The 21,980-nt window shown below is 42.8% G+C and overlaps 1 long non-coding RNA gene across 1 annotated transcript; it reads left to right on the top strand.

The window, feature by feature from the left end:
• The first annotated feature begins 8,553 nt into the window (after positions 1-8,553).
• On the top strand, positions 8,554-21,524 carry LOC146440047 (uncharacterized). The gene is made up of 3 exons (XR_014851020.1): positions 8,554-8,706; positions 19,875-19,979; positions 20,325-21,524. It is a non-coding gene; the product is annotated as an uncharacterized LOC146440047 (long non-coding RNA).
• Positions 21,525-21,980: the final 456 nt, after the last annotated feature.

A 21,980-nucleotide genomic window follows, 5' to 3' on the forward strand; every position in this document is an offset into this window, starting at 1 on the left:
TAGAGTTAAAACTCTGCCCTTGATGTTTCCCATTTCTTCTGTTTTATATTACACTGTACTATTAAGTGTCAAAAACATTGTTACTGTTTTCTTCCACGGGAAGAAAACAAGTTGTTCTGCTTTTGTTATTTTGAAACCTCATTTCAATGGGCTGGGCAGAAAATATTGTGCATGGTGGTAGTTTAAGACTGATAACGACTCCACCCACTTCCACCTCCTCAGGTAACATAATAGGCCTTACAGGAAGAGGGTTTGGACAAGGTCTGTATCTGATAAGATCCTCTGAGCAAATGCCGTGAAAGAAGATCAGAAGATTGCTCCCTGAGGGCCTCTCCCCGCCCTCAAACCCTAGTTTGAGCAACAGCGCCCAAGTTGGGAGAACAAGGTTATACGGGGAGGGCTGTTGTAACTCAACTATCTTCTTTTTAGGCCCCATAAGCTACATTAGAGACATAATTACATGTTATATGAAAGATCCAGACACCAACATGAGCCCCTCCAGAAAATCAGCAACCAAGCACCCTTGAAAGCTGTCTGTAGCTGGGTGCTGAGATTCCATCAGTCTGTTGTGAGGAGAGGACCCCACATGGAGCTGGGGATCTTCTCTGAACAAAGGACACATCTCTAGGGACATGCATATATCTGTAACATACAATATACGAATATATAATGTCATATATTTTAATTATATATTTATTAAATTTTATATATATATAATGAGATACTTGAATACTACAGACACATTCTTTGCAATAGAAAAGTTAAGCCTCATCAACTCCTCTTTGCTGCAAAGTGCCCTGTATAACTGGACAAGATCACATTTTAATTGAGGTATTCTCAGACCTCTCGACTTTATACCTGATAGGCACCTATCCCCTGAGCTAAATCCTTACCAGGAGGAAACATCCTGTTGCCATCATACCCCAAATGGAACTAAACTGCAGCAGTGCAGAGTCCTGAGCACATTACCACAAACACCGTGACCAGCGCTCCGGGCAGCACAGCTTGAGAAATGCATCTCACCAAACAGCTTTGGGTGAGTGAGGCCAGAACACCACGAGCCACACTCTCAGCAAGTGGCAGCAACACTGGTTTCCCGAGGCAGACTTAAAAAATTAAAGAGGGAACTAAAATTCATAGCTAGACTTCATAACAAAAACTACACGCTTGGCAGCAATAGTGGTGGCCCAGAATATCACAGCTTTTCCTGATGAGTTTTTTGTTGCTTGTATTCCGTCTTTACACAGCAGAAGCTGTGGCTCTGTCATTTCTCCTCTTCCAAACTTTCCTTTGTAGCACAGAGGTGCAAAGTGTCTTTTTCTTTAAAGGTGTTAACTGGTGAAACGCAGCAAATACTGCCTGCCTGAAGAGTGCTGTGCTCTTTCAGACCTGCGGGGATGCTCCTCTGCTCCAGAGCTCACCCCTCCTTCCCGGGTCCAGCTGGTGTGTAAAGCAGTTGCCTCTCTGCAAACCCGACCCTTCTCGCACTCCCAGACCCTTACGGCTACACCCCCACAAACACTGCTACCGCTGTGGGGGACTCTTCTTATCTGTAAGAAATGTCACTCTGTCTTTATCCTTAACGAGGCGGTGCAAGCGCAGGGCGGCTCAGGTGGGAAGAGCCCCAGGGGTCTCCAGCCCATCCTCCTCTCAGCCGCTCAGCTGTGCCGTGGGGTGGATTTAATGATGTGCCTGGCGGTAGGACGGGGCTGAGCTTTAAAGAAGGAATACAAAGGCAGAAATGCTTCAAAGAGCTTTTTGTGTGTGCAGGTGTTGCACAACCAGGTCCTTGTGTCTGTGTAGACCAAGGTCAAATTAATACATCTCGCTTTCTCTCCCAGTTGGGTCCATATTGGGTAGGAAAAACACAAGACCCATCCAATTGTTTCCTGCCAACCTGTATTAATGTTGATATAGACTGAGATGTCGAGAAATGACTGCTGGATTCTGCTAATTGGAATGCTGCTTTCAGATCTCCTGTGCCACATCCTACATGCATATTCAGTTTTGTCTCAGAGGAAAGCTCCTTTCTCCTCAGAAACTGTTTTTTCATCTTTCCAGATTTATTTCCTTGGAACTTTGAAAGCGTGACTATGTTACAGAAGCATTACCAAGAATCCAAAGGACGCTTTGTGTTTTAATTTTCTTTTGCTACAGTTCCCAGTGTGAGTATTTATGGCCCTTGAATGCCATCCAGTGGTGGAAAGGCAGGGCATCTCCCAGCCTGCTGAGAAACTGCCTCCAGACACGGCAAGTTCACACGGAAAATTATTTTTGCATTAACAGCTTATCATTCTCATGCCCTATTTGTAGTGAAATCAGAAACCATAAAAATATATTTTATACGGCAGGGCACAGCGACAGAAAAGCCATCTGGTGTTCCACAGTTCTTTAAAATGTGAGACAGAAATAGACCCTATTTATAATTTGAATTATAATTGGCTTTAAAGCTCAAGCTTCAAACAACTGCAAGGGCTGACTTTTTCATCTTTATCATGATTTTTTAAGGCAGAATTTTCTCTTGGGATTTGCTTGCTCAAGAGAACTAAAATGTGAGCTACCATGGAGGGAGACAGCTTTGTTAACTATTTCCATGCGGGGCTTTGGAGCAGCTGGGTGTTTTGGAAACTTGACATGCAGAGATTGCAAAATATGCCTTGTTGAGAGTACATTGTTGCTTAAATAATAGCACTTTCTGCCTTTCCCATGGTGTGGATTCAGTAAGTATTTGATTCTATGCAATTACAAAAACATGGACTGCAGATAAAAACAAGGTCAGACAGTTCAGCCTGTCAAATACACAGCAGCTTTCTTTGGAAGTCGGAAGTACACATTACTTTTTGATAAGTTTTTTTTTAAATTAAAAAATCTGAAACAACAAACGTATAGAATAAGTGTAGTTCTTCAAATAGTTATCATGGCTCAGTTCTTAAACCACAATTTAAAAGTCACATTTTCACTGTTTTCTCTCCTCATGGAGTTTCTGCTTTGTCCCACCCCTGCCATTTAATGATGACAATACAGAATGAACAAAGAGGAAATGGCCGGAAAAAAACAGATTAAAAAAATTAAACAACCACTCTAAAGCAACAACAAAACCCCACCAAATCATCATTTTCTTATTTCTTCTGACATGGAAGAACATATTCTCTTTTATATATTTGCAAAACTGAATTTTAATTCCTTTAACATTCATTGCATTTGGGGAAAATTTTCTTATTTAAAACATTTTCTGCCCAGTCACATCTGATTTTCAGTGAGATTATTGCCAAACCATTATTTCTTTCCCTCCAGTGGGATTCCCCACTTATACTCTGAGCTGTGTCCACTTACGCTGCCTGGTGCTAAACCACCAATTCAACAATGAAGGTCAGCCCTTGTTCTGAAGCCTCAGACTTCTATGTGTACCTTCCTCACCAATTGCCTTGCAAGGATTTGGGGTGCAGAGATGAGTGGATATTCATGATTTTCCACCTAACAAATCCCTTCTCCCTGGCTACTATCAGACAGTGCCAGAAGACATTCCAGCTACTTGGACATTGATACTGGTGACCTGTTGGCACACCAAGGACACTGTGTCAGTTTATGCCATATAGCACAAATCCCATATCTGGTTCAACAGACAATGCTTGGGACTGTTGGGACTGTTCCAGCATGGTTCCTCTTTTGGAGGAAAAGTTAGGAGAGGGACAGAGAATGCCTGAGCTTGCCTCAGGAGCTGGAAGCACAGAGTAGTATTGTTAGTTGGCTGAGTGTCTGCACTTTTTGTCTACAGGTCCTGAGCTTCTAGAACACAGTACTCAAATACCTCCTGAATCCCAGACACTGTTTATAGTTATGCTTGGCATTGGCCTTGATGGCTACTCAGACCTTAGCAGTTGTAGTGAAGCACAAAATGACTTTTCATTTCATCCCGAGTGTTTAAACAATTTGCATGTTAGTGAGTATTGCTATGGGTTGGGACTATGGGACCAGAAAGGCCACTGAATTCACTAGGTAAAATTTTCAGGGAAACTGTTGCAACAACAATGGTATACATTTTGAGATTCACACTCCAAGTATGCCTGTCACTGAACACTAATCCCAGGAAAGAAGTATTACTCAGCTCTGTTGGTGTTTCTTTACTCTTACTTTTCTTTACTCTTTGCTCTGACAGACATATTCCCAATGCCTTTTCCATTAGGATCTTGCATACACTTCTCTTGACAAGGCAAATCACATCTCTCTTTTATCTGCCACATCTCTCAAGGAGCAAAGTGCTCTTAGAAACCAGCATTTGTAGCAGTTCTCCAAATGCTAGAAAATAAGCACAGATCAAGCCTCAAAATTAAGAACTTAGTGTAAAAGTAATTAAATTATTAACAGCAATAGACTGTAAATTTATTTGCTTGCTAGTTTTACAGCCTTTAGTGGTATATTTTAAGCATATTTTTAAGCTTCCCTGCCTTCCTTCTACCCTTGCACCCTTGTGGAGAGAGACAAGCAGAGATAAGCAGAGACAAGCAGGGCTGCTGTGGTCCTTCCACCATCTGCCTCGGCTCCTCACTTCAGGCTGTTCAGGGTCCCTCTCCAGTTTCAGGTTTAGCTACTACTTCCAAGTAGAAGAGTAAAGCAAAGTGGTTCCAGAAGCAGAGAGGGAATGTGACTGCTAGACTGAGTTAATCCTGGCACAGGTACCATTTGCACAGGTGTTTGTGCCTGCCTGCACAGTGCCATTGCTCAGGATGGTGGCAGTACCAGCAGGGAGCACAGATCTCTGGTCCCAGCAGAGCTGGCCACAGTTGGTGCCAAACCCAGGTTTTTCTGTCAGTCCTGGACAATCAGAGGCCATGGTTCTCATGTCTGAAGAAGCTGACAAGCTGACAGACACATTGTGCAGCCGCATCAAGACCCAGGCTATTCTAGTGACACACTGGTGTGTTTTCTGCCTTTCAGCTGGGCTTCAGCCTGGAGCCTCTCCTCAGATTTCTGAGTCTGGGTAGTGTTGTACTGTTTCTAGTGTTCCTCTCTATTTGCATGCAGTGCCATTAAAGTATCATTTTCAGCAACACAGAAACAAGTTTATATGCTGGGTGGAGATAATTTCCTCACAAGATACCACGATTTTCACCAGGACCTATCCTTTCAGTTCTGTCCTTGCTTTCTGTCACAGGGCTGCAAATATTCCTGTTGACAGTCTGTGTCTGCCTGCTGGCTTCTCTCTGCTTTGCAGTGGTATATCCTGTGTCTGCCAGCAGGTGCCATCAAAATGAATAAAATATCAGAAGCTACACAGAATCATAGAAGCACAGAATATCTGATTTGGAAGGCACTCACAAGAATCATTGAAGGCCAACCCCTGCCCCAGCACAGGACCATCCTGAAGAGTCACACCATGTGCCTGAGAACATTCTCCAAATATTTCTTGAGCTCTTGTCAGGCTGGTGCTGTGACCACTTCCCTGGGGAGCCTGTTTCAGTGCCCAACCACCCTCTGAGTGAAGAACCCCTTCCTATTAGGGTATCTTCCTAATACCCAGCCTAAACCTCCCCTAATACAGCTTCAGGCCATTCCCTCAGGTCCTTGTCACTGGTCACCAGAGAGAGGAGATCAGTGGCTGCCCCTCCATTTCCCCTTACAAGGAAGTACCTATTTGTAGGGGGAAGACAGTCCTGATTCTTTTGCATTTTCACTGCATTTCTCCACATCAAGGTCAGAAAGGGGGAAAAGTGATCAAGGATAGACCAAAAATAATTGAAAGAATGGGTTAAAGAACATATAAGTTTGATGTCAGGCTGAACACATCTAATTGAACAAGTATGGAAAGAACTAGTCAAAGCCACCTCTGTGTAACTAACAACTATCACAAAAAATTAAAGTAGTGTGGGGAGACTTAATGTGCCTGCATTTAGGAAAGTGAAATATGGCTTGAAGCATGTCATTCCTAAGAAAGAAAAACCTTCTACAGTCCTAGCCAGACTTACTCTGATACCTGACAAGATGTAGGACACACTTTTAAGCAATCAGTCCTTATACACCTCCTCAAGTAAAAGGAAACAGTCAGCATAGATTTGTTGGAAATGAATTGTGATGAAAAGCCCCTAGTTTCATTCTTTGACAAGATAACGGCCTACGAAGGGAAGTGAGAAGTGTAATTTACCTTGCATTTAAAGCAGATTCCTGGTACAGCTATTTGGTATATTATTTTAACATCATGTCTTGGTTTAGAGAAAAATTTTAATCCCTAATGCTCAATTAGCTGAAAAACTATTTACAGATACTTTTCAAGGATTCACTGTCAAAGACAGAGGCCTTCATAAATGTGGCCCTATGAGACAAGTACTGAGGGCAGCTCTAATCCTTATTTTTATTAATGACTTGGATGATGAACTAGTTGGGATATTTGCAAATTTTGTGGATGGCATTAGGTGGTTGGTGGGTTTATGTACCTTGGAAGAGAAGAATTCACGCCGATTTTGATAAATTGGGCAAATGTCCCAAAATCAAGGAAATTAAATAAAAACAGAAGGAGAGAGGACACTGATTCCAGTCAGTGCAGAGCAGAGGTTCTACCCTGGTGCTTTGGGAAACAGCAGCTTTAAATATCAATAGACAATAAGCTGAATTCAATTGCATTCTGGAAGGGTCTTTCCTTATGTAGAAGATGACCACACCATTTTTTCACTTAATTTCTTTGACAAAAGGAATTCAGGGCTGAAATATCTTCAAGTTCAGTCCATCAAGGATGAATTGGAAAACTTGCATGAGAAGTTACTGTTTTCTGGCTGCCTATTAAATTTTTAGCTAGAAAACTTTTCCTGCAAAGTGCATCGATACTTCTGTCTAGAAATCTCCTGCAGAGCCTTTCCAAAAAATGCTGCCTGTCAATGTTCTACTGTAGTGCAAATCAAGGGAAAGTTTAGGTGACAATTCATGAAGACACTTTCCTGTTGCTTCTACAGCCACAAGGGAAGCCTAGACTTTGATTTTCTGGGGACTCTGCAAGTTTTGTAAATACATTTTCACAGTGTTTCTACTACTTGTTAATGGAAACTCTTTTCAAGGAATTGTTAAGATCTGACAAATAAACATTAGTGATTTAACACTGAGGTTGATTGGGATGACTGCTGTTTCAAGATGCCCAGACCATGAGTGGCTGATGGCCATACTGCTGGTTTGTGTTAAAAATCTGCTGAAATAGATTCCTTTGTCTAATTTTACTCCAAGGGAGGAGTTAAATATTTGAAAATGGGTTTCAGGAAACATGTTCAAGTCTGCCGTTGCTGTTTTCTTAAATTTCAGCTGGTTGCAGCTACCACTGCATTGTGCAGCCATGTAGGAGGAAGAGGAGAATGCACATAGTTTCATGAGCAGCCTCAGAATGTAAACGTAAATGTAAGTGTTGATCACTGCAAGACAAAGCTTATGTCAGGCACATGGAGGGATAAATTCTTGCTCTTCTGCAGAGAGAAGGAATCTAAAGGTTCTAACTCTTCTGCTTTGCTTGCTGTGATTTCATTTAAACCTTTGCAGAAAAGTTCAGAAAAGCGACACAACTGGAACTGTCCTCTGGGTTGTTAGTAAATGGACCTGAGTTTTTCCAGCTGGATGCCTGGATTGCCACCCCATCTGCTAGCTGAGCAGGGAGTCACTTGTGGTCTCCTTTCTTAGTCAGTGCCTGCCAGGAATATTTGAGAAGGCTACCTGAAATGGTCATTTTATGTGCAGGGCTTATGTACTTCACTGAAAAGCAACTTTTTAATGCATATATGTGAGGCATATGAAAAACAATTGGTTGTAAATCCTGGAGCTCAGATGTATGCATGAGAGACTTCTCTTGCTTGTAAAGGTAATTTCTTTTTCTGGTAAATCATACTTTTTAAAGTTGTGTGCTTCCCATAATACACTGTATGGGGCATTTCAAACTTTTAAGTGCTTCTTGTAATAGGCACCTAGCTGAAGAGGAATAAAGTATGTCATTCTGAACTGTTTACTAAATGTAGGCTGCTTTCTTGTCTTCTGTTCCTGTTGACCTGAGGTGAAGTTGATGATCTTTTTCACTTGCTATTCATGGGCCTCAGGCTCCCCGTGCACTGAGATCTGCAGAAAAATAGGCATCTGAAGAAAAAAGTAATTGTCTGTGCAGTGAGGCTTTGATACTGACCTTGACCTTTCCATTGTTAGGTGTGAGATAGTAGTGTTTTCTTCAAACACTGCTCCTTGTTTGAATTTTGCTGGAAACTATGTGAAATCCAATGACTTTGGCACTGATGAAGGAAACTATTTCTCTTCACTAGGAGTGGAATTTTTTAAATTGCCTCTATAACCAGTACAGAGAGACATGTCCCTGTACAGGGGGTCATTTGTGCCCTCATTGTGTTGTGAAGAAGATTACATGAGTAGCTCAGGTGCCTCATTTCTGGGTGGCCAAAACCAGGTGAAACAAATCCCACCTGAGTGTTTTTTAAACAGGAATTGCTATCTGGTGAGATAAACCTCAAAGTGCTGACACCATTATATATTATGATGGTAGAGCAGCACCTGCCCAGTTGAGCAGAGCTGAACTTGTTAGTTTGGCCTCTGCAGTGGCACTGCCTGGGGCCTGAGATGGAGAGTAGGACACTGAAGAAGAGGAGGTTGTTATTGGTGCCTCAAGGAGAAGGCTGATGGGTCAGGAGATGGAGATCACTGAGAAACTAAAGAGGCAGACCCTGGATGAGGGTGCAGGTAGGAAGTGACAGTGAAGAATGCTGTTAAACACTTTCTTTTGCAGTGAATGGTTTTCTCCAGTGAACAGCAAATGTCTATCTACAGCCAACCTTTCTGGCTCGCTTTTCATATATTTTTGTGCAGCCAAAGTTGACTCAGCAATTATTAATATTAAGTAAATTTGAAGTTTGCTGTCAGCAAACACTCTCAGCAGAAGCTGGAGTATTAATGCCTCCTTACATGGCTGAGTCGAGAAGAAGGGGTCTCAGGAGCTCTGTGAAGCAAATGCAGCAAAGCAGCAGTCTGCACAGTGGAAGCCTTTAAAACATGAGACATTTGGAGGGAAACTTACCAAATTGTAAGGTCCAAATAGCTGCAATCTGCTTATGGGCAAGATACAACCAGAATGCAATGGAAGATTTGTCAGATGGTAAGAGTTCAGAGGCTGTTTCAAAGAATAAGGCATTTTTTTTCTCTTTGTTGGTGGTAGATGGGATGTAAAGCAACATGAGCCAATTACATCAAGTGAGAAGATTCAGGTTAGATAGTGAATAAAGCTTACTGTTGCTGGAGGAAATGAAGCAGGGAAATGGGCTGTCTGAGGAAGATGAGGTATCTCCATCACTGGAGAACTCTGAGAACAGATTGAACAAATATTTGTCAGAAGTGACATAGCTGTAGGTGACCCTGCCTTGAGGCTAGGGAATGGATGTGGCCCTTCCAGCCTTATGATCTGCTGCTTTCTGGGGTAGATTATCTACTTCAGACAAATCTCTCAGAATAAACACCACAACAATGTATTTGTCAGACTGCTAGGCCACTGTGAGCACAAAGAGTCAGCCTAACAGACATGAGTTTAATGCTTTACATTTAATTGAAGTTAATTTCCTAAAATGAGGTGAGGGATTGAGGAATCTATTTAGGAAGCCTATTCTAAAAAGTCTGAGTGTAACACTTGCAGCTTCTAATATTGCAGACTGGCTCATACAGCACTACAGTTTTCAAAGAACTGAGGGGGAGAGGGGAGGGTTGGTTATTTTTCAAGTGTGAGTTACTCTTGATTCAGGACCCGAGTGGTGTGAGACAGACCTGTGTGAATTACAGCACCTTCCTAAAACTGCTGGTGCATGGTGCCTCTTCCCTGTGTGCTCCCTGTTCCTCCCTTGCTGTCTCTCCCTCTGTCACTAGACTTTTGAACAGAGCCTAAGGTGACATGATGTATAAGTCTTTTACAGAAGCCACCTGGACCAAAGCTGTGTCCAGGGGGGGTCAGCTGGCTAGGCAAGTATCATTCCCAGTACCCAGTCAGTTTCTACCCACTCAGCATCTGCTCCCCACATTTCTCACAGTGTGTGAAATGCAGTTTGGTCACAGTGATCTAGGCAGCCTCCTCAGTTCTCTGTGGTTTTGTAGTTAGTGCCAGATGGCCTTTGGCTACCAAAATCTGTACTTGACGGCATCAGCTGGGAAATGACAACTAGGTTGGTCTCCCAGTGAACACAGCGATTGCTGGGATGACAGAAATGGTGGTAAAAAGTGTCATCATCACTACACCCTAGGTGTCAGTATAGGTACACGTGCTGGAGTAAGAATGTGATTCCAGAGTTTGCCAGCACCGTATCTGTGAATGATTTTGTGTGTGAATTTGGCAGTGACTGGTGGGGCCTCAGTCTAAGAAGAAATTGTGGTTGCCATAACCACTGCTTCTCTTGGAAGGTTGACCAGTCCCAACAGCTCCAAAACAATCAGACATACTGCTTACATGTGAGGGGGTGGTGAGGCCTGGGCTGCGACTAGGGGAGCAAGCTGGAGAGGCAGCAGATGACAGCATAATCTGTAGGCTTCTGTGGTAAGGATGGAGCTGCTGAGAGTTAGCACCTACTGTGGGGCAGGGGGGGATAGGTTACTGGTGAGACCAGCTTTCAGAAGAGAGCAGACCTGTGTCTGTCTGGGGATTGGGGCTGGGCATTGGTGAACTGCCACTACAAAGCTGCTGGCTACTCTGCCCTGAACCCAGGACCAGGAAGATCCACATCCTCAGGTGAGCAGCCCTGCAATCTCCTGAAACAGAAATACAGGATAGTCCCAAAAGGGCACTTGTGTTGTCCATAATGGTCAAGACATAGTAGATTTATAACTGATGGCAACAGGTCTCATCAATGGGCCATACTTCTGTGGTGTGAAAGAATGGCTGGTGCTGGGGCTCCAGCTCCTGAAATAGCCCTGGGATATCTGCAGTACAGATGACGGAGAGCACTGTGGCATGACACCATGTGTCTGGGGTATGCAAGGATTGCCTGCTGCTTTTCTCCTTTTTTGAGCAGGTGGGGAGGCTGACACAGCAAGGTCAGGAGTCTGTGGGTAGGCATGAGCCTCTGACTGGAGATGAGACAAGAATGGGATGCAGCTGGAATGTTAAAACCACCTGTGGGGTCGTTTCTGTGACTGATATTACCCTGTCTGTGGTAGTGCGTGACCACATCATTTATTCATGACCACATCAGTGTCCATGTGGTCCTGAAAACCTGCCTGAAGGTGTGGACCTTGAGACTAGTCCCCAGACCATGCTGCTCCCCAAAACACTGGTGCTTCTCTCTTGTGCAGCTGAGCAAACTGGGCTACCCTGGAGAGCAGCAGGCTGTAGCTCACATGTGGATCCATGACTATTGTCAAGACAAGGGGCTTCCACCATGTTTGCATTTCCTGCCTCTACCTAGAGACCAAAAGATGTTTTAATACAGTTCATTAACAAATCTTTCAACAACAGATACACAATCAGATTAAAAAAATACCTTCAATTAAAACTGTGTTAAAACTTCCCCACATGTATCATGTGGGCTTGTGAGCAGAGAAGCTGTACTGTCTCGCCTTTCAACAATTATTTTTAAACCTCTCTTTGTGTGTGTGTGTGTGCACAAACTTATTCTTATCTCCTGGTTTTGGAATTAGGTGACCCAAAAGACTGGCTTTGTTTGCATCCCTTTTCTCCAGCATGCTCATGTATTCATTAAAAAAGGATGGCTGTTTCCTTCATCTGAACATGTTTTTTCACCTTAATTTCCTTGGATAGCCTTGCTGTTTCTAGCACCCTGTTGATCTACACATGACAAACTTGAAAATGTGAAGTAGAAAATACTTTTATGTGATTCAAAGACAGGCCAAAGCAAGTGCTTAGTGGGAAAAAGAAGAGAACTATCTCTCCCTAGGAAATGGTCTTTTTACGGAGAGTGTGAGGTATTTTTTAAAGCCTTTATTTTTAAAAGGTCAAAGTAGAAAACTTATTCTTGCATGACGGTGTTTCAGTGTTCCAGTGTGAATGTGCAAGGTGCCTGCAGGAGTCCAAGCTCCCTTTGGAGACATTGAAAATCTTGGGCTTAACTCCACTGCCCACAGGTAGGCATCTACTGGCACCTGAGGTGCCCTAAAGCATCCTGCTGTTGCCTTACAAAGGTACAGGTCTGTGAGGCTTGTGTTGTGCCTGGGTGCAGGTGTCTTTTGATGAAGTGAATTATAGCCCCTGACTCCAAAGGCAGTGCTGGAAAAATCTCTCTTGGATGTAAAGGGAGCAGACGAACCCAGCACACATATAGGTGCTTCTATACATCTAAATTTCGTGTCTTCATAGCAGCCATATCCTGTCCCATCTGTCTCCATTCCAGACAGTCTCTGATATCCCTCTTTTGCTCCCAATCTCAGCCTCATTAGGCTGGGGATATGATGCAGCCTTGACCATTTGATATTTCAATACATTTTGTATCTGCTGGTAAAGAGCAATGGAGCTCAACACTCTCTTCTTTTTAGGTAGTGACCATTATTTCACAGTGAAATAATAATAATTTTCTTTTTTGCCTTTACAAAACAAAGCATTCATGAACTGGACACCACAAAGCTTTGAATGCCAAGAAAGCCTGGTGCTACATTTCCTGTGCTAGCAAGAAAATGAGCCTCTTGTAAGACAGAATGTAGCAATTACATTGGCAGGAATTCAAAAGATAAGTGGCAAAGCTACTTTAAAACCAATGAAAGGTCTTGCATCTATGGAAGTATTTGATTTTAGCTCTTAATTAATGTGGCTTCTCAAGATGCTCACTTGTCAATCAGCTTACATAGAATGGTAGATAGGTTAAAAAGGATCATAAAATGGTGGGTTACGAGGAAAAATGGAAAGACTTAAGTGAAGAATTGTGTGACTAGCAGACCTGATGAGCTGTGGAAACAATGTGTGTGCTAAGCTGGTTAAAAGCCAGAAGACAATGATTGGAAAGTATTCAGTGTAAAATAACAGGGAGCATTAGAGCATGGAGTTCATCAACCTTAGTGAAAGCCTATAGGAACAGATTAATATCTGGAGCACCCTTGGATGTTTCCTTCTCCTTAGCTCTTTAAAGTAGTGATTTTCTGCTGCTTTTAATGAACGTTTTAAACAGGATCTCTTTGATTTTTAGGCTTGTGCATGTTGATTTTTGATAACATTTTGGCAAGGTTCATCTCTAACAAATGATGTTTGAAGCCTGTTTGTGAAATACACCCTCCTAACAAACAGAACTTACTAGTTAACTTAATAAACATTAGCTTTTCTTTTTCAGACAAAACTCCCCTCGGGGTACTCTAGCTCTGATGCAGACACTTGTCTGCACTACAAAGAAAGCTGGGTGTTTAGGAGTTTCTGAAGGTGACTGTCTCATGGCCATCCTGAGAAATGGAATTTCAGGTGTGAGTGCTGGGCATGAAGCTGCTGCCTTCCCACTGCCTGCCCTAGCTCAGAGCAGTGACATCCATGACAGCAAGTGCTCCAGGGGCTGGCAGCTGTGCTTCAGAACCCAGGGGGTGTGCCTGGCAGGATTGGTCTCTGATTGCCTCTTCAAATTGAACTCTTCAGTGATGCTGTTAAAAATATGTAATGTCAGTTGCAATGGGGAAAACAAGGGCAAACTCAGTTTAGATAAAAGTGCTTTACTTACTAGTACTTACTACTGCACTCTAACTTATAGTGCATGAGACACCAGGATGCATAGAGCTGTATCCAACTTCTGTGAGATCCCCAGTCCCATGGCAAAGTCCATTGAGCTGGATGAATGTGGAACAGTCTTTGGCAGGAGGTTCACTTCCATACCTTTGTTTTCCCTGCAATGTATCATCTCCACCTGGCAATCACACTCCTATGCAGAGGAAGACAATGCTCAGCAGCTGTGAATTAAATCCAATTTTGAGCTGTGTCAGTGTTCAAGCGGAGCATCCCTGATAAGTGCTGTGGGGGTGGCAGTGCAGTGCATGTCTGCTCCCTGACAGCCTAATCTCAGGGCTGGGGCCAGGGCTGGACAGCCCTCCCCTGCCTCCTGCACTGAGGGTTTTTGTGGAGGCATGACATTCCCTCTGCCTCCAGCTGCTGACCTGCCGAGGAGGCAAGACGTTTTATTAGGAAAGCACTCCTTTTAGCTTGGATGACAGCAGCCTGTGGGTTTTGTGCTGCTGATGGCAGCTCTGTCCCTCATGGTGCACGTATATATGTGAAAGCATAGACATTTCACTTGTCACTTCTTCAGCTTGCTGGGTGTTTTCCCCTGTCATTATGATGACAGAGGGGTTCACCTCAGAGTGCCACCAAGTGCAGAGTGCCTTGCAGAGATACAAAATTGTTGAGAAATACAATGAGGATAGGTAAGGAGCAAATTAGAGGGCACATCAGCCCTCATCCTGGGTATGCTCTACCTCTGCTGCTCTTTAACATCCTGCTTCTCATGCTTGTTGTGGCTTTTGGTTACATTTTGAGGAATGCACATTCTAATCTCTGTGCTGCTGCAAAAGTCAAACTGGCCCACTGGATCAAACATAACAATTCACAGAAGTATATTAATCCAACAGGATAATGGGGAATATGTGGAAGACAGAGAAAATACAGAGGATCAAGAAAAGATCACTCATCTAAGGCAATCAGCATTCAGACATTATTGGTTATTGTAACTCCAAAATGCAGGTTATAAGACAAGTTTTCAAACAGCCTTCAAAAATATCTCCAAATTTTGCACACCGAGAGACTGATTCAAAAGTAGGTGAGGACAGTACTAGGTCTAACACTGACTTTTTTGACTTTGGATCCAGTTTCCAAAATTTTATGGGTATACTATATATAAAACATAAACATGACGTACAGATCACCACACTCCAGAACTTCTCAGAACTTTGCCCTCTCAAAAGCATTCTCCTTTAGCAGACAGCTTACAAGATGTTTCTTTAGTATGGAAATAACTGTAATCTCCAAAGGGAGTGCAATTGGCCCAGAGGACCTCCACACTTTGTGTGCTGTCAGTCATTACCATTGACTTGGGGTGTCAGTGTCAGACTGTTGTCCCAAACATAGGCTCATTCCCTGGTGCACAGCACCAATTCACACACCAAGGTGAGGTATTTCACTTTTTCATTCTAGTTTGTGCAAAGTAGGGAGCTAAGTGGTAACCCACAAAAGGCTGGCTCAACAGGCATCAAAACTTTGCGCTACTTATACATTTCAATAAACAAAGGCATCAGCATTCATTGGTTACAGATTACATAATTTTTTTGAAATTAGTATTCAACCCCCCTATTTGCAAGTTATATCTCTTGTTTTTCATGCTAATTAGCCTGCATGTGTAGTTTTCCCCTCCATTTGAGTCTGGGGTCCATTTTGAGTAAGTGGTCAGTAAGTCAGTGGTTGTGATCTCCCACTGCTAGAATTACTTTTCCCCCAGTTAATGCTCAGTTCTGCTGACTTCACTCCTGGTGGCTACCAGGCAGACAGCCCATTCATCTTGGGATTGTCTTCCATCTTCCTTAAAACAAAAGACTAGCCAAGCATACAATGTTCACAATGCAGTTGCTTAATCACAACTGTCCAGCTATAGCTACTTAAAAAAAAATTGCAAAGTTTGATTCAAACCTTGAGGGGTTTGAGATTAAGACTGTCAGACTTATGTGTCAATGTCAGACTGTGCTGACTTTACCAGGATCCATCAACAATGACTAATTTTCAAAATAGGGAGAGGAAAAGGAACAAAAATAGATGTGGAAGGAGGTGAGAGGATGTCAATTAGCCAAGAGAGTCAGTGGAAGCGGCTCATTGCTCTCTGTGCCCCACAAGTTCTCTCATGTGTTTTTACATGCCTGACTGTTGCTGAGTGCCAAGGCTGCTCTCAGTGGTAGCCACATGGTACATTTATGGATGAACTTAAGCTATCAGCTGAGACCAAACTCCCTTATTCCATACTTGTGTCCATCCTGACAGTAGAGAGCAGCAAGGCCACAAGTTTGTGGTTACTCTGGAGATGCAGTGGCACCAGCTTCTTGTTCTCCAGCCTGGGGGGAAAAAGGGGCATTTAGTAAAGGGGCATTTAGTGTTTTCCATTGCATTTCCTCAGCTATTTAAGATGGGCACTGAGCTGAGAAGTTGCTGTCTCCTCAACTGGCTCTTAAAGACTAGCAATGCCATGGCAGTGGTTGCTTTTGTGAACATTGGTGGCTGCTGTGTGAGGTGTCGAGAATCCCAGCTGCAGAGCCTGGGGGTTAACGCTATCTCTGCATGATGGGATTTATCAGCCCTTCCCTTGGTTTTGCCCACACAACCTTTCAGTTGTCTTGGTGACAAGTAGTGGCTGTCTTTGTGTGGAGCCAAGTTTGGTCACAGTAGCAGGTATCCACTGTTGGCACCTGTCAGCCAGAGCAGTCACTGCAGTGTCTGGAGGAGAGACACAGCTTGTTTCCAGCCAGGACTGCTGGATGGGGAGGATAGCAATGCTTCCTTTTACAGGGGGTTTGACTCTCCTGCTTGGATCTGTTTTGATCTGTAGACTGTCAGAACTTGTTAGTCTGCCTTAGGGAATGGGGAGGTTTAGAAACTGTGTGACTGTTTTACCCGGTGAGTTGGTCTGGTGTTGCCCTAAGGGTATGTGCCTGTCTGCCATACAAAGGCAGCAGAAAGCAGCCCAGCTAGGCAAAGTGAAGGCACCCCTGCAATGTGTGATGTGTCCTCTCTGCATTAACTGGGGTACTCTTGGTCAGGATGCTGTGGCCCAAGCTTTTGCAAGGCTGACACACAGCACAATCCCACTGAGGGATGATGCTCAGCCCTGGCTGCTGCGTGCCTTGCTGTAAAGTGCCATAAGGACTTGAACACAGCAGGGATGTGGCAGCATGTGCTCAGCTCCAGGCAGATCTGCTCTTCTGGGGGTCTCTGCTGCAGGTCTGAGTGGAGCTGCTGGCGTGGAGCACGCTTGGTGTGCTGGACCATGTTGCAGGGAGAGGGACAGTGACTGCTTAGGGGAGAGTACCTTGCTGAGAGGTGCCCAGGGTGTGGTGATTGTGCAGGTGGCTTATTGGCAGTCGGTCACCTGTCCAGATGCCTGTCCTGCTCTGTCATGTGCCTGCTGATTTGACAGCGTTGGGGGACACAATTCCAGCCACGTGCTTAGTGCAAAGCTCAGGAGGAAGTGTGGTTCTGTCCTTCACACCTCTCACCTCAGTCCTCCAGGTGAAGGTGTAAGCTGTGATTGTCTGGGGGAAGACTGGGCTCTGAGGAAGGCAAAAAACAGTGGTGACACCATGTCCCCAGCGTGTAGGGAAGACAAGGCATGGTCTCTGTCAGCCATAAAGCCCCAGGTCTCAATCCCCTTCCTGTCTATGGGCTCTGCATGCATGGTGAGAAAGGGTACAGCCTCCTACTGATCCTAATTAAAACCACAGATAACCTGCTCTTCAGCAAGTAGCGAAACTGCTGTAGTGAAAAATTAAAGGATTTTGATCTGTGACTTGCGTGTATATGCAAGCAGCAGACCAAGACAACCATGCTTAATTTTGCAATCCTGGATTAATTTCTGTGAACCTAATTGGATTAATTTTTTCTTTCTGCCTGCTTCAAAATGACTGTCCAGTCATAATACAGAAATGTTCTGAAATTGGAAAAATAAGACAGTATTTTCTTGTTATTCTGAATTTAAAAAGTGATTATTTTCATTTCTCATATGCAGGCTTAGCAATAAACTAATGAGAAATTGCACTGAAATATGTATGAACAAAAGTAAAACTCTAACTGATAGACTTTATTTTAGTGGTCAATTCAATTAAAAACCCTCAAGCTGATGGTGTTAGTTTCATTTTTTATTTATTGAAGAAATAAGCTTGTTGAGGCTTATCCCAGCAGTCTAGCAGCTTGGCAGGCAGTTCCTCCTATAAAGAGCTGAGATGTTATTTCTAGTGGCATTACAAAGGTAAAAGTCATTTGTGTGGAACTTTCTATTCCCTTGAAAAGGTCGTTGTAGAAAGCTATGGAGAGAAACAATTTTTTATTGTAAAATCCACTGGAGGGTCACTCTGCTAGTTGCAAGTTGTTCAGGCATGCACATGGGATTTCAAGTTTTGTTTCTTAGTGCTCTTTTAAAATTAATATCCAGTAGTTGAGTGATTCCAAATTATGCGTAAAACAATTTACAAAGGAATAGGAATTCTGTCCCCCCTCTTACCAAAAGTTATGTTTTGTTTCTTAATTAACAAAACATGCATGTTTTATAAAGAGTAGTTGTAAGGAGACAGTGCTTGATTCCTCACCTCATAGAAATTTGCAGTCATGCAGTGTACAAAATGAATATAGGAGACGTAGTACATTAGAAGATTTGAGTACCCCAATGACAAGGGATCTTGCATCAGATAGAAATGAGGCTCAGAACTTGTCATGCAGGAAATTAACCCACAAAAAGCTGCTCTATATGCTAATGTGTTTTACGAATATAGTGGAAGCAACTGGAAGAGCGTGAAATATGAGGGGCAGTGGGAGGAGTGAAGTGGGCATTTCCAGCACCATTTATTGCATCTGGAAACCATGCTAGCTGTGGTTTATTGATGGAATCCCCATGGGTGAGAAGCAGAGAGGGAATTCTTAAAAAGATATCCTCAAAAATTGTGACACATGGGAAGAAGCCATGATTTTAATACACAGCATATTTCATTTGGAAGAATCTCTATGCACATTAGAAATATAATTTGTAGTAAAACTGCAACAAAACTGAAGCAGAGGCTGTGCAGAACAGTGCCATGGAACAGAGTCTGCAACCTGATTTCCTAAACCCAAGAGCAGATGCTTAGGTGATGTGTATTCAACATAGCACAACGTGGCCTTGCTTCTTGCTACAGACTACTAGATGCCGCTGTGGTGCTGAGGAAGGCTGCCAAGGAAAGGAAGGAGAGAAAGATAAGAAACAGGGGGAAAAATTAATGAACAGGCTTCACAGACCAGGAAATAGTGAGATGAGGAGGAAAGAAAAGTGATTAAGAAGGCAAAACATTGAAATGAATCTTTCTCCCTTTGGTCTTTGAGAAGAGGTTAATATAATTTTCTAATTATGTTTTTTCCCCCACAGCTCATTCATGGTTACATCTTCTACTTACAGCAGCAACATTAAAAGTTTATCTTTAAGGGCTGATTCATAGAAGCATAGAAATTAGCTGAGTAGGAAGGAGTAATTTAATCATATAACATCATCTACAGGTGATCACCTGCATGGGATTAATGAAGAAGTAAAAATCCCTTGGCAGTGTAAGAGAGGAAGGAAGCAATGTTTGCAATATTATGTACATGGGGTAAAATAGAGAATGTTAAACAATAATTTTACAGCTGATGAACCTGGAATTTATCCAAAGTCAGATAATTTTTAAAAAATTCATTATTTTTAGCCCCAAGTGAAAAACAGATAGCAATTAGGAAGGGTGACTATGTATTGCATGGGACTCTTATGAAATACTGCTAGACCAATAAAGGATATCCCAATATTTACTGTGTCCACCTAAGCAATAAAGCAATTTAAGATAATTCTTCATTGAAATAATTTGGGTGTGTAAAGGATGAACATAAACCAGCTTGTCTCTTATTGATATTTGCAATGGTTAAACAATGCCCAGGCACAAGCGTCATCTCTGCACTTAATATGGCAGCTTGTATTTCCCCTCAACACTGTAACGCTCTTTACTTTTTGATAACTGGGATCCAAAACAGAGGACTGGAAACAGTCCTTAGGAAAGATTCCTTTATTCTTTTACCATCTTGTCTTGAATAAAACCAATTTTTTAAAGTTGGTTTTTTTGTTGTCTCTTTGTGTGGTTTTTTGTTTGCTTGTTCTGTGGTTTTTTGGTTTTTACTTTCTTTTTTTTTTTTTGTTCCCTCCTAGCACATGCAAAGGACCGAGAAATAAGAAGTGATAACTATGGAATACTGGACAGCTCAGGCACATGGGAGTGAAGTCTGAATAGTGACAGCCTTTTATATAAAGTTGGTGAGTCAAGGACTTTGCTTTTAAACCTCTTGGAAGGTTTAATCCCGTCATTTATCTCCATTCAGGAAGATCAACAAAGTTATTCTCATGCTGTGAACAGCTTGGTACATCGTTGTGGTGAGGAGCCCACAACTTTAAAGGCCTGTGCATGAGCCAAATTAAAATAGCTCAGGACATATGCAACTCTTAATGTGATTTTGCTATGTCCAGTATATGCTGTGCCCTAGAGAGACATAGCTCACCTCGGAAGATGATGTGATCTATATGGGAAAGGTAGAGAAAAAAAGACAGACAATACCCACAGAGTAATTCCTCCATTGCCCATGTTGACTGTTTTCCTTTCAGGAGTTTTACCATATCAGAAGTGGCTTTGAGGAGGAAGAACATCAGCTGCAAGGATCAGGAGAGATGTGGAAAGTGCATGGAGGTGGTGAAGACAAAGCTTGCAGAGAAGAGAGTTGTGGTTGGGACAGGAAGAAGGAGCAGGAGCTGAGTGAAACCTGAGTAACCCGTGCAGGGACAAGTCCCTAAAAGTGAAGATGCAAGTCCATGAAATAACAATATGAGGGTCAATTTTAATGTGGAAGAAAGGGATCAAAAGGATAGGGTACAGAAGAAAGGCAACAAGATAAAAAGATAGGTGAAATAGCATTTGAAATGTTTGTCTTTTGGGAGGGCAACTTGTTGATAGGTGCAATCTTCAGGATGTATGAACTCACTCCAAAGCACTAGCTGTTTACATAGAGCCAAAACCTTCAGGATATGGCCTGGACACGTGAGACAGAGTAAAATTGGACAGACTTGAACAGCCACAATCACGGGAATTCTGATAACTACAGAGAGAGGGTGAGAGAACAGGGGCTTGCTCCAGGAGGACCACAATAAACTAAGGGTTTAGAGAGAGTCAGAAACCCAAAGGCAGGACAGGGAGTTGGAGTTGTAAAGCAAGACAACTTTGCAAGGGCACCATTAGAGAAAATAAGACTGAGGATGCAGAATGGTTTAGAGAGGTTAAGGAAGATGGATGTAGTCTGTAGGTCTTTATTAAGAGCTTGTTGGGAAGACCTTGGATAGCAGAACATGATGTTGCTGGGCCTGTTCCAGGGTAGGTGTGAATGGGGAGTTGCCATGGACACATGAAGAAATATCTCCAAACCAACTGTAAAAGCAGCAAAAACTTAACATAGAGAAAAAAAAAAAAAAAGAAAAAAAGAAGCTCTCAAACAGTGGTGTCAGACTAGCAAAGTTTTTATTTTCATGAGAAGACAGGTAATTTCTGATCAAGTTGAATTGTTTAAAGTAGCCAATCCTTTACATTGTTGCTGACTTTGATTCTGGCATGGGGAAAACATACATCTTCATCAGTGTAGTGGCATTTGTTGGAAAACATAGCTCTGTGTTTAGCTAATGACTTAATTAGAAAATCAGTAGTCAGCTGGCAGTGAATGGTGAGTCTTTATTTAACAGGAAAGCACGGAAATTAGCCATCCATCTGTTTTTTCCTGTTAATTACCTCTAAATATTAAAATTGAATGCAGCCTTCAACCTGATTGGTAGTTTGAGTGGTAATAGCAGAGTTCACACAGTAAAAGGAAGCCATTAGTAGAAATAAAATTGATGCAACTCCTGTATTTTACAGCTTTTGTACATGTTTCTGAAGCACTGCTACCTGCCTATGACAGCTGCTGTAGTCATGCTCAGCATTTCCAGCCCTTCAGCCACACATATGGCTTTAAAGGAGCATCAGTCTTGGCAACAGAGTTAACTGAGCTGCTGTGTTTCCATGAGAAATATGGCTACACATGGCATGTCCAAGCAGTGTTGAGCTGTGAGGATGGTCCCACTTTGGGGTTTGTTGGTTCTGAGGGGCTTGGACTAGTTGGCCTCCAGAGATCCCTTCTGACCTAAATTACTGTGTGCCATGTGCCCTTAGGAGCAGCAGTCAGAGCTGGAAGCCTGTATTATTTTGTTAGTTTTCCCTTCTAAAGCACCTTTCACTAG

Source organism: Lichenostomus cassidix, chromosome 3 (genome assembly GCF_008360975.1).
Source record: "Lichenostomus cassidix isolate B80296 chromosome 3, HeHo_3.0, whole genome shotgun sequence".
NCBI classification, from domain to species: Eukaryota; Metazoa; Chordata; class Aves; order Passeriformes; family Meliphagidae; genus Lichenostomus; species Lichenostomus cassidix.